Source organism: Macrobrachium rosenbergii, chromosome 4, assembly GCF_040412425.1.
Source record: "Macrobrachium rosenbergii isolate ZJJX-2024 chromosome 4, ASM4041242v1, whole genome shotgun sequence".
Taxonomy (NCBI): domain Eukaryota; kingdom Metazoa; phylum Arthropoda; class Malacostraca; order Decapoda; family Palaemonidae; genus Macrobrachium; species Macrobrachium rosenbergii.
Window position 1 is genome coordinate 47,333,606 of NC_089744.1, and position 14,954 is coordinate 47,348,559.

Consider the following 14,954-nt stretch of genomic DNA (forward strand, 5'->3'; position numbering starts at 1 on the left):
ACTGAGTGTGTTCGTCAGTTGGTGGAGAGACACCGTCACAGCTACGACCCCTATAAATCACCTACGGCCTACTACAAGACAGAACCCACAGTCGCATTGTATGCGCAGAGTCCACTATGTACTCATTGAACCATATTGTCGTTGTATGAATGCAGTGGAGAAACACTTACAGAGGTTGCCCGTAAGACAATGAGTAGAATTTGAAATCACTACCCAGGAAAGCACAGAAGAGATATAAATCATTTAATATTAGAAAACCCAGTGTATTTCTGAAACCCTTTCGGCCTCCTTTATCAGGTTACAGTGAAAATTGTCATTACTCTTACAATCAGATTATTTTACTTCATAGCTATGGCCCATCGTTTTAACATTAGTGAAGAGGTAGGTTCACGGAAATTTTATTGTCTTTGTGTGGAAGTTGGTAATAAATTGGAAAAACGTTTACGGAAAAGTGCAATTAAAATAGCCACTGTCACTGCCATGTTTTTAACATTTTTTTTTTATTAAGCTTAATTCTGAGAGGAAAATTAAGAAACCCTCTGAACCTGGAGGGTTTCATTTGAGGAATAGGTAAGAGGAACTGTTTACAATTAAAAATATAGTTAAGGATAATATATGATTATTCACAGCAAATCCATATGCAATCCTATCAACTTAATTTCATATCTCCCCAATTTTTTCAGTACAAGATTTTTGACGCAGTCGAGAGAGGTGACCTGGAAACGGTAAAGAAGCTTATAGAAGACTGTGGGCCAGCAGTAAGTAAAGCCAGGAGCCACTGAACACTTTTACACCGAGCAGCTGCAAACAATCATGTGGAACTGGTGACATATTTGCCCTAATGTCATCAACAACGCCATCTCGCGTGGATGCTGTCGATGGCCACACAGAAACACTCAGGAATGTATTGTCCGACTTGCAACATGAATCCAGACAAAGAGGACAAAGATCAAAATACATACAAGGATTTGGTAGGTTTCATTTCAGCCCAGTAATTTTTTTTTAACTAGATATAACCAAGGAAACTGAATAACGAGTCTTTCAGTTGTTTTAACATAAATCTGTTCTTTTGTTAAATGTTTGATATGAGCATCTTTTTCAGCTTGCTGCTCCATTATTTAGGGTGGTGTTATGGTCGAATAGAAAAGAAACTGAAGAATTACTCCATCTCGGAGCTGACCCTGACTATCATGTTGGCAATGTGGCTTATGGAGCACTGAGCAGGGAACTCAAAGTCACACGCTCTAGGCAATTAGCTCAGTCATTGGAGGGGTCGACAAACTGTTTTGGACATGTTTCCCAAGGTAACTAGGTTTCGGCTGTACAGTCAGTTTGCTCACAGCTTCTAATATTGCCATAATCCTCTTACATTGGTTTTGCTCTAATCCTTTCATTTAAAAGAATAAAACAAGAAAGCAGCAATTAACAACATGAACTTGTATTTTTACAAAAGGTTAGTATCTTATGTCTGGCATATTGACTTTAATATTCCTCAGATGAGAGTTCCAGATCAAAGTCAAGATGCAGTACAAACTGGAAATAGCAGCAACAACACATTTTGCCTAAAACGATAATTTGCAATCCAGCCTGCATTGTGAAGAAAAGGGTATAAAGGTGTATTATTGTATATGAGTTTCCAAATTTATACATTTTCTAATACGATATATTACTTCCATTTTACTTCTTTTGCAGTTGGGACCATTACAATTACATGTGACATCAGCACTGAATTCCTTTCGGCGGTCGCTCATACCAACAATGCGACACATTCCATGTTCACTTTTCCTCTAGCGCCCTCAGACGTTATACTTGTGGCAGGTGTGCTCTAGATTAGGAAGCCGGTCACTGGCTAGATATTGCTTGAAAACGTAAGTACCGTTCCATCATTTGTATCTAACTTAATCAAGGCCCATCATTGATTTGTATGGACGTGAATCAGGTCCAGTAATAAGATTTATGCTCACTCGATTAAGTCACAATCAAGTAAGTTTTTGTCAATTTTAAAGTAGTTTTTGTATCTTAGTTGATGACCTACATGTGGTCCAGAATTCATTCTTTGTTCCTTGAATTGTTTAAGAGTAAGTCTGTAAAGTCCCCGCCCAACGCGTTCTCTGTAATGAACATCCTATTTTCTGCGGTGCCTTCATGTTCGACCTAGGGTCGGACGAACACAGTATTATTATTATCATTATGAATTGTATATTTATTATCTGTTCAATTGACCATGCACTATGTATATGCAACAGAGTATTTCTATGTCTAACCAGACATTGTTAATCATTATGTTTTCTATATGTACCTGTCCTGTTTTTTTGTAGAGAAATAGTTTGACCTAAGGTCACCTGTAAATTTTTGTACCCGAGGTCTCTGTGTTATACGCAGACATCCGCACGCCACTTTATAGGCGGATCGCTTCATCAATAAACTAGCAGTACTTGTCTTCCTGCTCATTATTTCGCACCTCTCTCACAGTGGTGACCCCGAAGTGGTTCCCGGAAGCCATTAACGGACCCAAATGGCGACTTAGTCTTGGCCCGATTAACCAACCCACGCCCCTAACGGACTAATTACAGTGTTCTAACAAAGCATTCAGGCATTACCGACCCTCATTGGCAAGTTACCGGTGTCATTAGCGGACCCACATGGCATGCTCCCAAGCGTGTATTGACGCAAGTGTTCCCTCACACTCCAAGTGAGAGCGCGGAATGAGCATGGACACAGATATCCCCAACCATATACAAATTACCACGAACTTCTCGGAGGCAGACGTCTCCCTCACGCAACCCCCTCCCGCGCACTCCTCCATGCTGGTGCCTGCTCCTCGCGCGATGACCCCCCCTGACGGACCAACCAAGGGCAGCCCTCAGCACAAGGCTGCCGCCATTCACCCATCAGAACCCAGCGTCCTGGCTCTACAGAGTCAAGGGGCAATTCAGGGTGGCAGGCCTGACCGACGAGGTGTTGAAGGCGGACATCGCCATCAACACCCTCCCGGAGGAGATATACAAGAAGATCGCCCCATGATTAATGACAACGTCGAGCCCCTCCACCTTCCAGGAGTTAAAAGCTACTCTCGTTAAGACTTGCTCCTTGCCGGTCTCTGAGAGAGCCGTCCGTGCCCTTGACCTCGCCCTCAATCCCCGGCAGGACACAAACCTCTTGGAAACGTGGCATGCCCTCCAGGACCTCCTCCTCCTCCCTGAGGCTGACAGCAGCAGCAGGCGCAAAGAGATCAGCCTGTTGAGGGAGATCTTCCTGTGGCAGCTACTACCAGAAGTCCGTGGGCAGATCACAGAAGCATACACCCTGCCGGTCGAGGACCTGATCAGGGTGGTGCAGCAGCTGACAGACTCCACGAAGGCGACAAAACGGGCATCCATGCCTGCACACCACATCAACTGCCTCCAGCCAGAGGACCCCACCACGGAGAGCATCAACGTTGTCGGCCAGAGGAAGCCACCCCACCAGCAGAAGAGGGAGAGGCCGGGGCTTTGCTATTACCACCAGAGGTTCGGAGAAGCAGCCCGGAATTGTGAAGCCCCCTGCTTTTTCTTCCCTCCAAAAAACGGGGGTGGCGGCGGCCACCCTCACAGGCCGCCATGGCAGCAGCAACTAAAACACCCAGGGGCCCTGCACCAGTAGGCTTCTATGTCAGCAAAACCATCTCTGGCAGGATGATGTTGATCGACACTGGAGCCATACGGTCAGTGTTCCCACCTTCCAGAGAGGACTGCAGACGTCTGTCAGACCCAGCTGCCTCCCTGACAACCGCCAACTGGTCCCCCATCCTCTCCTACGGTACCAAGCTCCTCTCAATCTCCATCCTTGGCCGGAGGTACAGGTGGAATTTCATCGTCACTGATGTTAAGACCCCGCTCCTGGGTGCAGACTTCCTTGCCCACTTTGGACTGGCAGTCGATGTCGGCTGCAAGCGCCTGCTAGACACTGAGTCCTGCCAGTCCCTGCCCTTGTCGCCGAGCCCCAGGGAGCCCGCAATCTGTTCCGTCGTGCCCCACCAGTACGCCTCCCTCCTCAAGGAATTCCCAGAAGTCTTCAAACCCAAGCTTCATCAGGTGCCCAGGGCACCAGCCAAACACAGGATATATCATCACATCAAAACAAAGGGTCCCCCAATGTGCGTGAAGTTCTGGAAGCTTCCCCCACAGTGCCTTCAGGAGGCCAAGAAGGCCTTTGCTGAGATGGAATGGATGGGCATATGCAAGAAGGCTCCCAGCCCGTGGGCCTCCCCCCTTCACATGGTGCAGAAAGTGGACGGCACCTGGAGGCCCTGCGGCGACTACAGGTAGCTCAACCTCGCTGCAGAACCCAACCACTACCTTCTACCAAACATGCAGGACCTAACGGCCTCCTTCCACAGGGCCAAAATATTCTCAAAATTAGATCTCTTGAAATCATATTTTCAGGTACCTGTAGCGGCAGAAGACATCCCCAAAACCGCCATCGTCACGCCTTTTGGGTCCTACATTTTCGCCTTCTCCACCTTCGGCCTGAGGAACGTGGGCACGACCTTCTAGAGGCTGATGGACAGCATCCTGGGGAACCTGAACTTCTGCGTCTGGTACGTCGATATCCTAATTTTTTCCAGATCCCACAAGGAACGCCTGCGGCACATCCAGAAGGTCCTGCAACACCTGCAGGAGAGCGGCCTCTTCATCAGGTTCGACAAGTGCACCTTCAGCGTTGAGAAGGTGGAATTCCTGGGCCACGAGATATCCCCAGGAGGCGTCTGCCCAGTGTCATCAAAGGTCAAGGCTGTTGTGAGGTTCCCCACCCCTACCTCCATCAGGGCCATACAAGAATTCCTCAGAATGGTCAACTACTACGGGAGATTCATCCCAGGGATCGCGCACACCATGGCCCCCCTGACGGAGGTCCTCAAGGGTCGTCCAAAGACCTTAGAGTGGGGCCCCAACCAGCAGAAGGCCTCCTCCCTGGCAAAGGCTGCCCTCACCAAGGCAACAGCTTTGGCCCACCAGGACCCCAGCGCTCCCCTCCAGCTGATGACGGATGCCAGCAACGTTGCCTGAGGTGCCGTCCTGGAACAAGTCATCAGCGGGACCCCTCAGCCCATCGCCTTCTTCAGCAGGAAACTCAGCCCCACCGAGTCCTGCTACAGCACCTTCGACAGAGAACTCTTTGCAGTGTACCAGGCGGTACACCACTTCAAGTTCCTCCTGGAGGGTACACCCTTCACGGTTTGGACTGACCACCAGCCGCTGGTCCACGCCTTCACGAAGCTGGGGAACACATGGTTCTCCAGGCAGCAGCGGCACCTTGCAGTCATCGCGGAGTTCACCTGCACCATCAAGTACCTCCCCAGCAAGCAGAACCCAGTAGCCGACACCCTCTCGAGGATCGAAATCGACGCGGTGCAGCTTGGGATTGACTACGAGGACCTCGCCCATTAACAAGCCGCTGACCCAGAGACCCCAGCTTACCGCACAGCCGTCACGTCGCTGAAGTAGAAGGACGTGCCCCTCGGCCCTGGAGGGTCAACACTGCTGAGCGACGTAAGCACCGGCCGGCCCTGCCCACTGGTGCCGGCCTCCCGTCGTCGGCTGGCTTTCGACGTCATTCACGGACTGTCCCACCCCTCCAGAAGGACGACGGCCAGGCTACTGACAGAGAAGTTTGTCTGGCACGGCATACGGAAGGATGCAACGGCCTGGGCAAGGCAGTGCATGCAGCTTCAGGCCAGCAAAGTAGGGCGGCACACTGAGTCTGGGTTGGGCGATTTTCCCCAGCCAAGGAGACGTTTCAGGCACATCCACGTTGACGTGGTGGGTCTTCTTCCCCCATCAGGAGGAGCAAGATACCTTCTAACAGTCGTCGACCTCTCCACCAGGTGGCCCAAAGCTACGCCCATGCAAGAAGCCACCTCCAGTGCGTGTGCAGTGGCCCTCCTCTCCAGCTGGATCAGCTTTCCTGTCCGAGCTGTGGACCGCCCTGGCACGCCTGCTAGGGACCACTCACCACAGCACCACCCCCTACAACTCTGCAGCCAATGGAATGGTGGAGAGGTTCCACAGGTCCCTGAAGGCGTCCCTCATGGCTTGTTGCACCTCCAAGAGTTGGAAGTACCACCCCCAGAGCCAACGGCGACCCATCCGCAGCAGAAAAAGTCTACTGGGAGACCCTGGTGGTCCCGGGGGAACTCACCGTAGAGGACAGGGACGACTTGGCAACGCAGAGGCTCCGCAACAGGGTTCGGAAGTTTGCCCCCTGCCAGCGGACATACACTGACAGGATGTCCCCCTTCATGCCTCCCGGTCTATCCTCCACCACCCACATCTTCGTCAGGGACGACGTCGCACGGCCACCCTTAACCAGGCCCTACGGGGGACCTTTCCTCGTGCTCGAGAGGAACAAAAAGGCATTTCGGGTAGCTGTCTATGGAAAGGAAGACTGGATATCTATAGATCGTCTCAAACCCGCATTCCTGGAGGAGGACGTCAGGGGCGGTTCCCAAAGCCCCCTGCAGGAAATAGCGACCCCCGGCCTGCCCCATATGCAGGAAAACGTCGTGGGCGTCCCTGGAAAATCCCAAAACCAGGCAGGAGGGCACCCCAACTCACCTCTCCAATGGGCGCCGAAGAAGACGACCACCCCTTCCAGCTGGCATTGAGAAAGCGGGGTCCCCTCTGCCGCCCCAGCAGATACCTGCTTTGATCAGATGTTACCTACATCTTGAGGAGGGGGAGTATTGTAAAGTCCCTGCTCAACATGTTCCCTGTAATGAACATCCCGTTTTCTGCGGTGCCTTCACGTTCGACCTAGGGTCAGACGAACAAAATATAATTATCATTATGAATTGTATATTTATTATCTGTTCAATTGACCATGCAATATGTATATGCAACAGAGTATTTTTATATCTAACCAGACATTGTTAATCATTATGTTTTCTATATGTACCTGTCCTGTTTTTTTGTAGAGAAATAGTTTGACCTCAGGTCACCTGTAAATTTTTGTACTCTCGCTCTCTGCGTTATACGCAGGCGTCCGCACGCGGCTTATAAGCGGATCGCTTCATCAATAAACTAGCAGTACTTGTCTTCCTGCTCATTATTTCGCACCTCTCTCACAAGTCGCTCGTAGCGAAAGTGTATCTCATTTTCTGTGGTTTGGATTCATTTATTTTTCATGTGACCTCGTGGTCACCAGTTTTTGTAAACCCAGCTATAGTTAGCTTTAGAGTAGTGTCATTGTAAATTTAATTGTATTTTGTGATTAACATAAAATCGAAATAGATTGGGTATATTTTTGTATGTTTATAGTCTATTTTTGCATTAAAACTTAGAAAATGGCCTCTTGTTTGTGTCGGCGTCTTGTTTAGATTTTGTATCAGGCCCAGAACATCGGGCAAAAACCCAGGACCCACTAAGATAGGTCGCTGGCAGGACCCACGACGTGGGTACCGGCTCAAAGATACAACAGAACGATCGACCCTCTTCCTCGTCTTTTTATTAATAGTTTCAGTTTTATATTAACTTTATATTTTAATGGTGGTCTACCCGTAACCTCGTTATTTAACAGCGTCGGTTATTTTGTTTAAAAAAATACAGCCTATGTCAAAATTATAAGTTAATTTTTTTTATCGATAGACAAGGGTAAGAACTTGAAGTAATAAACATCTCTTTGTATTGTGTTCAACAACATCTTAGGCAAACATAAGGTAAGCTGTAATGAAGATTACCCAGAATACCCCAAACGTTCAATAAATGAAAAGAAATTTTTCCTCGTGTAACCTGTATTTATGTACAATTGTGCTTAATATTTAAATCTATTTATTTCCTCATTTCAATCCTGGAGGTTTCAATTTTCTCGAAATTTTTTGAAATTCTTAGCACGTTGCTGAGGTGCCAAATTCTGAAATACAGTATTGTTGCAAAAAATCGACACCTCAACTGGTACATCAACTCCCGCCTGTCTAGATGACAAGGTTTTATACATTTTCCCTGAGCTTTATTAACGGAGAGAAAATAATAGATTTTGTGAGTATTTATACACAATGCATATACATAGATGCGTTGTATGTATATATATTACATTTGAAGCATTAATTTTTTATTCATGTAGCCTACATAGGCAACAAGGAAGTTTTAAACACCATTTGCTTTGCCAAATGAAGAGATAGCACAGCGTCTTCCTTTAATAACCGCTTTTTGTTAGGGCTTTAAATAATCAGCAGCCGTGACCTCATTTCATCTACTGTATATGATCCTGGAGTTTGACATGAACAGAACATATCACTGTATTTTCAGGAATGACTGAATCTGCTCGACGACATGTATTCGACCACTTATCTCGGTAGTTTCCCCATTTGAAATCTAAAATACCTTATCCTAAAGTTTTTTTTTATTTAAACTTGGGGTTCGAACAACCATACACTGCACAATTATTCGGCATGGCTATAAAAAGTTCTTTAAGAATGTATCTTGAAATACCGCGCTCACACACACGTGGAATACAGGAACTATTTGTTTGCAAGGTCCATGCTCGTTGGTTTACAACCTATGAACCAAGGCTCATGGCCCACTTATGCAGTCAACCCGGATGATTCATCATTAATCCCCTGTCTGGCCGACCTGTCTCAGTGGGTCCTGCAAGAGCCGGAAAATTAAGCTATCATCGAGAAAATTCTCGACATTAAGTGTTCCAGTGCGAGTGCAAGAACCTCTCCAGGATATACTCTGCATGTGTTCAAACACCAATAGATTCATTACCTACAGTTTTACAGGGAAAGGTTCTGCTTTTAACATAACATTCTGCCGTACACTAGCGAGTCATTCATATAAGAAGAAAATCCATGATCTTTACAGGGAGAAGGAGTTAAGAGAGTATAGCAAGTCGTCCCGTGTGGCTATTCCCCAGATGAGAAATTTTGGCTTTACGAAACAATTCTCCTTTTAATTATTTGTCTGTCATCCTGTATTTTGTACTTGGATAGTGCAAGATATGTTGATTGTATGGTATTGCTTATGCAATTGCTCTGTAGAGTACATGTAGCAGCCGTGCACTACCGATGTTTACCCGCCAATCTTTTGGCAAGACACTGTTGTTCCTCATTCACCGTGTATCCCTCGTGACGCCTAGTCCTAGTTAAAAAAACCGTCTTGCAGACGAAAGCCCCGTATATCATTACCACCCTACAAATAGATATCCAAGTAGGAAGGAGACTTAGATTCAGTGAAGGAATCTCAGATATGGCTGACTGTAAAGGTTGTCATATCTAAAATAATGAAAGTTTAATAGATACATCTTTACTTGCTACATGGCCGGAGAAGCAGGAGGTGATTGGTGGAGGTGATTGGTTTAGCTTCACACACAGCATCTCCATTTTAAAAATGTCTTCCAAGACTTTTCATATTCCTCTGAAGTCAGGGAGAACTATATATGCCTGCTATAAGCGGCAATAAAGCCAACCAGAGCAATTCTGGACACACTCATATAATCAGATCTAGTATTGCTACCTGTAATAACGATGTTTGTCATGAAGTGTATAGATTTTTTATTCTATAAGGTCTTGAATGTCACCTTTTCAGTAACCTTCAAGAACAGTAGAAGAATATTCATTAATTTGTTATTAATGTATCAAAATTTGTACAGACCCTAGGATTAGCCACAGTACTAAACAACATGTCATAGTAGCTTCAGGAAATATCATAGACATCTTGTAAAATAATTTTTGTCACCTCCGTTTTCTTGGATACCTTCATGTTCCTTGAATGGAGAGCTACTTTTGTGAAACGTGGAAGGACGATAGGTATCAGGAAGAAGATCATCAATAGAAGACTATTTAGACAAAGTCCCCGTGAAATAGTTTTGCTCTGTCCTTAGGTTTGGTTAATAGTTTCTTATTGTTACATAATAAGGAATAAATAACAGATATACTCGCTACGAAGATGTTGTGATGCTTAAAAAATGGTCATCCAAAGATGTGGATTGTAACCTCATTTACTCTGGTTTCCAAAATAATTAAGCGAAAGAAACCCTGAAGTTATTGGTACTAAGCCTCTTATTTTTTTGCATTTACTTACCCATTAACAAGGCAAAACCTTAAAAAATCTAATCTTTGAAAAGCAATATACGGAATAAGAAGATCTAAAAAGTAGCCTTTACTACGTTACGTCGTATAAAAATGAAGCATATCCAAGGATGCATTATACAAAATTACTATCCACGTCGTATTACCTATTCGCCTAACATTTGGACCAATCATTGACTATATGATTGTCATTCGTTTCATATCTCGGTACTGTGTATCTTCACACGTAATAAGATAAGGAGCAGTGGTCCAATCCATAAAACAATATCACATTTCGTTGATCCGTTTAAAAAAGACTTTTGACATAATATAAAAAAAATTTCCATGATAAGAAATTTATAATATTTCCACACGGTTTACATGAAGCAAAAAGGAAAAATACACCAAAAAGTAAGGACATAAAAATGAAGTCTAAAAATGTTCTCTATGGACGTTCTTTCGTTCATATACAAGTTGATAATTACTATCATATGATGTTAACATGTTCAGATAAGACGTTCTAAAACAAACGGCTTCTTAATTCCTAAACTATGAAATTTTACAATTCTGTGTGAACAAAAAACAAACGTTGGTCATTTCAAAAGGGAGCTGGTCAAGACGAAATGGATGGCACAAGGCTCAGACTCGGAAACCAAAGAAGTGCTTTTATACGTGAGTGGCATCCGAAGGGGTTAGTGCCCATTCACATGCTCATACTTGCATTGCAACTCAGTTATCAAACATTCTTGACAATGTTTAAAGAGGTTATAGACGTTCATACTAAATTCAAAACCAACCTCCTTTGATGCTGTGCGACTGACAAACAAAGATGTTGCTTTTTCGACAACTAGCGATGAAAGTTGGAGTAGCAGTCACACTTGAAATGAGGATAAAACGGAAATGATCCAAAAGAACAAGAGTGCTAAAAAAAAAGAGACCAAATTTCTTATGTAAACTGAACGGATGAGCTGAGATTAGAACCAGAAGACCGGTTCAGTCTCCCTAGCATGAATAAGTGACCACATTCGCCAAGAACATGTTAATAAAATCCAGTCAAATTTTTCTTTCTCTTTCCTTTACCTAGAGACAGTGCATTTATGACGCTTCCATTGTATAAATATAGGAAACCATCCTCATTGCATGGACGCAGACGCTGGTTGCAGTTAGCATTCACATAGGCTTTCTTAAGTAGAATATTCACCTTTAAATTACCAGTTAGACAGCATATGAGTTACTTTTTATGCTTGAGTGAAGTAATCTAATTAGAGCGTCACACAAAAAGCTGTGTAATGATAACTTTCCATTTACTTGTGCCATTTTTGTTGAAATAGGGCTGAACACAAGACTTACAAATATGATCTATGATACGATTATTTCAATCCAAACTAGAATTTAACCCTGAATGTCTACTGGTCTTAAGAAATAAAAGGAAAAAAAAAGAGGTTTGAAGAATAAACCTGGTATAATAACTCCATATCAGTAAGTGAGCTAGAGTAAACACGCTATAGGACTGCCAGATTAGTAAGCCAAAAACTTACAATGTAGAATAAACACGCCATAGTTAAATAAAAGGAAAGGGCTGAAAGACTAACAAACCAAAAACTTACAATGTAGACAGGGAAATGAAGATGTAGACCATTTATTGCTCAGCAGTTACTAATGGGGCACAAACAGTTTTTTTTACTTTGCATAGCTTTCACTAAAGAGAAAAAGTGGTAATATGAAAAAAATTATCAAAAGCATTATGTAAATTAGTACCAGAGAGAAACTAAACTTACGAGAGCACAGCTACAGGCCAACTAGAACTACGACCACTAACTATTACTATCACTAGAACACCAAAGGTAAGAAAAATGTCGAATAGTCTTCCTGCTAGCTCACTGAAAAGCTGGAAGATACAGTATGTATATATATATGTATACATATATGTATATATATATGTATACATATATATATATATATATATATATATATATATATATATATATATATATATATATATATATATATATATATATATATATATATATATATATATATATATATATATATATATATATATATATATATATATATACATATATATACTGGGTGTGTTTCTGAAATTAGAGGCCCCCTCCACAGAACAAATGTAAAGTTATGAAGTTTTCTGCTATAGCCTATCTCCAAGTACATTATTTTAAGTTTTTATTAAGCTATTTTTCATTTCACATTGCTTGTATTTTCAGACTGAGTGATGGAGTTAGATACAGCCATGGCTAACGACTCAGAGGAAATCAGATGGATTGACTGAATCCGGGCTATAACCTTCAGAGAGGCCAGGGATGCTGGCGCATCCTTCATTTCACGTTCCTGGATAGCTAAATACATTAAAAGAGATGAATCCTTTGTTAAAAGAAACTGGAACAAAAATCCATATGACTGTCATCGCAAAAAGAGTGAGAATCTTGGAAGGCCTGAAGTCCTTTCTCAGGAGTCAAAAGACATCATAGCTGAGGCAGTGGGTAGACCAAGAAAGTCTTTACATAAATTGTCACTTGAACTAGAAACAAAAAGGGGAAAGAAGAGAAGTTATACTACTGTATATCGTGAGTTGAAAAAATCTGGTATCAAGCCATTTCATGTTATTAGCAAGCCCAACATCACTCAGCAACAGAGAGAAGACTGTGCATGGTTTTGTGGTTCATTTCTTAAAGATTGGGATGAAGCTGACTTTCTCCATGTTGCTGCATCAGATGAATTCTTCATTTACACAGTCAGGAAGCTAAATCATAAAAATAACATCTTTTGGGCTGCAAAGTTGGATGGTATCAGCGTTGACGTGCGCTATCGCCAAATTGTGAAATTTCCTGAATGTTTGGGAATTTTTCTCTGTTTCACAGCCAAACGGTTAATGTGGATCATCAAAGAAAAAGGATAGTCATGGAATGACGAATACTTCAGAGAAACTGTGCTTACTGGTGGAGTATTTCCTTTCCTCAAAGATCCTGAAAATGTGTTATCTGTTGAAGAAGTCACATTTTTGCATTATAAGGCACCATGTTTCAAGGCTCTTCAGACACAGGAGCTGTTCGAAACAGTGGTATCGATTTCTTCTTGTCAAGTGAATTTCCAGGTAACTCCCTGACCTTAATGCGTGTGAAAACATTGGTAGTATCTTAAAGGATCGTGCTGAAGCGCGCACAGTGAACTATGATGGTATACCAAGCCTCGACGACCTGCAAAGAGAGGTGACTGAAGTGCTCAGGGAAATGGAGTTTGAGTCTCAGCTTTTTTGCGATTTGCTGAAATGCAGGCTGTGGTACAGGCAGATGGAGACCACACAAAATATTAAATACTCAGAGAGAAACTTAAATAAATACCTGTTCTGAATTACTTTTGTTTTTGTCCATATCAATTTTAGTTTATGCTGTAGAAGGGGGCCCCTCTAATTTCGAAACACCCTGTATATGTGTGTGTGTGTATTTTAATACACTATGTTTTGTAACATACATTTTATTGTGAATCTTACCTCACACACACACACACACACATATATATATATATATATACTGTATACATACAGTATATATATATATATGACTGCGAAATATTTTCTGTTACAACATAATTCCAAGAGGCGCCTGGGATTCAGATATTATAGATAAAATCTTCCTCCAACTAGCGATTAAGAAGATTAAAGAGAAATTGTCAACTGGATTGACTTAACGGCTGACCTATGGATCTTCTGGTGTAAATACAACTTTTCTGTAATTTTTTCTCAGTCACTGTTTGCCTGAGAAGAGAGACAATTTGGTCTCTGAAATATAGCCTTTATTTTCCACATTTTGGTGTTATATGGGCTCCCTTTATATATATATATATATATATATATATATATATATATATATATATATATATATATATATATATATATATATATATATATATATATATATATGTGTGTGTGTGTGTGTGTGTGTGTGTGTGTGTGTGTGTGTGTAATTTATATTATACCACAGAGAAAATAAAATGCAGAGTAGGCCTATACATTTTGATCAGCTTCTTCTTCAGATTATTAGGATATCGTTATGAAGACTGATACATTGTGGTAGAAATTTACATTATACGAGCTGAGGTGACAGTTCAAACGAAAACACAGATAGCTGAAAAAACTATTTCCACAAAAAAAAAAGCGGGTGTGGCGGTGAAGAGTCGTCATCCCATTTGTGAGAGGTCAGCGCTCCATTAACAAATCTTGTTTTTCCATGCAGATGGCATCGCACCTTTGCTGTTAGGCCCACGTAAACTACTCTCCTTAAAATCTAGACATTTCACTTATTTCTTTTGAAACAAATAGATAAATTCTATACATTCCTTGGATGATACCGATATTTTACAAATCGTTCTTTTATAAAACTGGATTCAATTATTTTCCTTTCCACCATATCTTCAGCGCAAAAAAATATAAGATATGACAAGGGAACAGTGCAACTGACACTCATGTTCGTGAAAACAATTGTACCGGTTCAGTGCTCTAAGTATGGCAAAGAAAGTGTATCAAAGTCTTTGATACACTTTGATATTTGGAAGAAATTGTTGTTAGTTGAGATATTAGATAAGCATACATGTGTAGCATAGCCAAAGAAAAGAACCAAGTGATCCAGGAACATGTCGAGAGTGTGTAGAAGACCCGAGTTTCCGAGGAGAATAAACTGAAGAATCTATGAATTTGATTCTCACCCACTGTTTGGCTAGCTGCTGGTCCCCTGATTTTATTGAATTGCTTCTTGTTTACATTAGAGAAGGTTAGCGTAGCACTATAGGATTATTGGATGTGAAATGAGTACATGGTTTTTGTTTTCAATGTTTAAATATTAATTTGTTTAAATATTAATTTGTTTGTTTTTAGTTAAAAAATTTCATT